Source organism: Protobothrops mucrosquamatus, unplaced genomic scaffold, assembly GCF_001527695.2.
Source record: "Protobothrops mucrosquamatus isolate PMUCROS unplaced genomic scaffold, P.Mucros_1.0 scaffold_182, whole genome shotgun sequence".
Taxonomy (NCBI): Eukaryota; Metazoa; Chordata; class Lepidosauria; order Squamata; family Viperidae; genus Protobothrops; species Protobothrops mucrosquamatus.
This window is the reverse complement of record NW_015386258.1, coordinates 543,482-546,529: the sequence shown is the minus strand read 5'-3', so window position 1 is coordinate 546,529 and position 3,048 is coordinate 543,482. Positions and strand designations below refer to the sequence as shown.

The 3,048-nt window shown below is 36.8% G+C and overlaps 1 protein-coding gene across 1 annotated transcript in view; it reads right to left on the bottom strand.

The window, feature by feature from the left end:
- SLC25A24 (solute carrier family 25 member 24) overlaps positions 1 to 3,048 on the bottom strand; it is a gene marked incomplete at its 3' end in the record, with an annotated part of 29,094 nt that overhangs the window by 11,460 nt on the left and 14,586 nt on the right. The window lies entirely within an intron of this gene.

Genomic DNA, 3,048 nt, shown 5'->3' with positions numbered 1-3,048 from the left:
GTATTCCATTGAATGGAGTGATCCTATCTATGCTGGATGGGGATTAAGGGTTTGTAATTCAGCATTAGATTGAAGAAGTCTGATAAGATTCTACAACTGAATACATTATAAAAATAATTTTTAAAAGAAATATAATCTGTATTTAAACCCTGAAACATCACAAGTGCTTAAAACTGTTGGTGCCACAAACCGTGGCATCATGAAATTTAAGGCAAATCTGCCACAATATATAGTTAGATGTGGAACATAAACAAGATTTGAACAATATTTGAATAATAGTGACTTTACTTCATTTATAAATGAGAAAGTTAATACCCATTTTCTGGCCTTATTGTACTGCCTTTCCTCCAAGGATTTTAAATCAACATAGATGGCTCTCTCCCACCCCTGTTTGGCCTTACAAACACACTCATGTATACTTCTCATGTGAGAAGGGTTTCAGCCGGATTCTGTCCATTCCTAAGCTAAGTTTTTAAAAAACTGAAAAATAAGGAAAAGGGGAATTAGAATTTCTTTTCCCTGATGTTTATCCTTTTTCATCAGATGAACAATATAAGTGATATGTGGGTGGGGGTGGGTATGTTAAATCCCACTTTATAATCTCTGCCCCACTACATGCTGCTCAAATGCTAAAGAGTAACTACAGCTTCCTTCACCAGCTGCTTCAAAACAATAGCAGCACATATGTTCTCATCAAAATAGAATACATTTCTTCAGAAATATTCAGCACACAGTATCTGGGTAACGGTGTCTTACCCAGTACTTAACAAATAGGGAGGACTTTCACAAAACCTTTCCTGGCTGTTAGTTCTGCTGTACAGTGAAAACTGTGGTAAATCCTTTCTGTAGAAAATAGTTTTCAGTAATAAGTCTCACTGATCCTTCTTTCTAAAACCGTGGTGCTGCCAAGAATAATTCAGGACTATTGCTTGGAACAGAGTTCTTCTCAGTTAGCAAATTCTGCCGCAACATTAACAGAGTTAAGGATCTTGGTCCAAGATATTAAAGCAAGCAAAGAAATCTTTTATTCTCCAGATACTACTGAACTTCAACTCCCAACATCTCTCATCATCCAGTAGCTGGCTGGGGCTACTGGAAGTTGTAGTTTAGCAATACCTATGCTGCCATTTAGCACTTCAGCACAGCAAAACGTGATATTGTAGGCTGCTGCCTTTTTGTAAGACCTCTATTGGCTTTGCATTACAAATGTAAATCATTCTTCTCTCAAAGCTTCATAGCAGCAGCACCAACCTCATGACAGATACATTTTCAATGTTGAAGGGTTTCAGCATCTAACTCTAAGCACTCATTTCTATATCAATAAATAACAATCTTAATTTGAATTTTTTTTACTTTTACTGGCACTTCCAGAGGATTTAAAGAACCCTTTCGTGACTATTATTTCATACATACTGTATAATTTATTTCCCTTAATAAATTAACAAGATATTAATTAATGAATACCCATATTTCATAAGATTGCAAAGACTAAATTTGTTAATGCATTGTCAACTCATAGTGGAAATGCTTTATTGTTTATTTGTATTAAATTTGCACTCTTAACATATACAGCTGAAGCAGCAAATTGGATCCTACCATCATTATTTTTATCCAGACTTTTAAATGCAAGCTTCATTTTCTTTTCATGGTCTTTAAGATAATGTGTAAATTCTTCAAAGTCCAGTCTTCCATCCTGATTAGTGTCACCAGCTCTGAAAATTTTCTGTTAAGAAAAATATATAGAATATGCATTATTAATGTTGCATATGATTTCAAGTGGGTTCTGACTTTAGAGTTATTTCTATAGACTATCAGTAACTACAAAATATCCAAGAAAGAGGAAGGAATGAGAAACAAAACAAGTATTGTTTAGCAAAACAATATTAGATGAAGCCTAATTCTTATAATTGAAATGGTTAAAAGTTGTATGATGGATTGTTTCCATTGCAGCCCACCAGGAATTAGATATACTGTAGATATTAATGCTATAAAATATTTTGTTTGCCAAATATTATCAAAGGACTTATTCATATGACACTTTTCAGTAGGTAGGATTTCAATGTAATTTCCATACATTAAGAGACATGGGAATATTAAAAACATGAACTGATATATTGGATCAGATCAAACATTTCTTTGGAAAAGGACTGGAGAATCTGTAGTCTTGCAAATGTTGTTCATTTGTGTCCCTTAAAAGGTTAGTTATGTAATGATAGAAATCAGACTCCAGTAAAATCTGAAGAGCTTCCTCTATGCCACATTCAGTTTTATTCTTTCCAACCCAACAGGATGCTGGAAAGCAATTAACTAAAGGGATTTAGCACTGTCTGTCTGTTAGAAGGACAATTTCTGACAATGAGTTGGGCAACACTGATAGCAGTGTTCCAATATCTCAGGGGCTGCCACAAAGAAGAGGGAATCAAGCTATTTTACAAAGCACCTGAAGGCAGGACAAGAAGCAACGGGTGGAAACTAACCAAAGAGAGAAGCAACCTAGAACTAAGGAGAAACTTCCTGACAGTTAGAACAATTAACCAGTGGAACAACCTGCCTCCAGAAGCGGTGAATGCGCCAACACTGGAAGTTTTTAAGAAGAAATTGGACAGCCATTTGTCCGAAATGGTATAAGGTTTCCTGCCTGAGCAGGGGGTTGGACTAGATGACCTCCAAGGTACCTTCCAACTTTTTTATTATTATTATTATTATTATTATTATTATTATTATTATTATTATTATTATTATTATTATTATTATTATTATTATTATTTCCCGTACGGGGAGGCCGTACGGGTCTGGATGGGGAGGAACAGACTCAGGCTCAACCCTTCCAAGACCGAGTGGCTGTGGCTGCCGGCGCCTCGGCATAGTCAGCTGATTCCATCGCTGTCTATAGGGGGCGAAATCTTGGCCCCCTCAGAGAAGGCACGCAACTTGGGTGTCCTCCTGGATCCACGGCTGACACTGGAAGATCATTTGTCGGCCGTGACCAGGGGGGCGTTTTATCAGGTTCGCCTGATCCACCAGTTGCGTCCTTTTCTGGACCGGGAC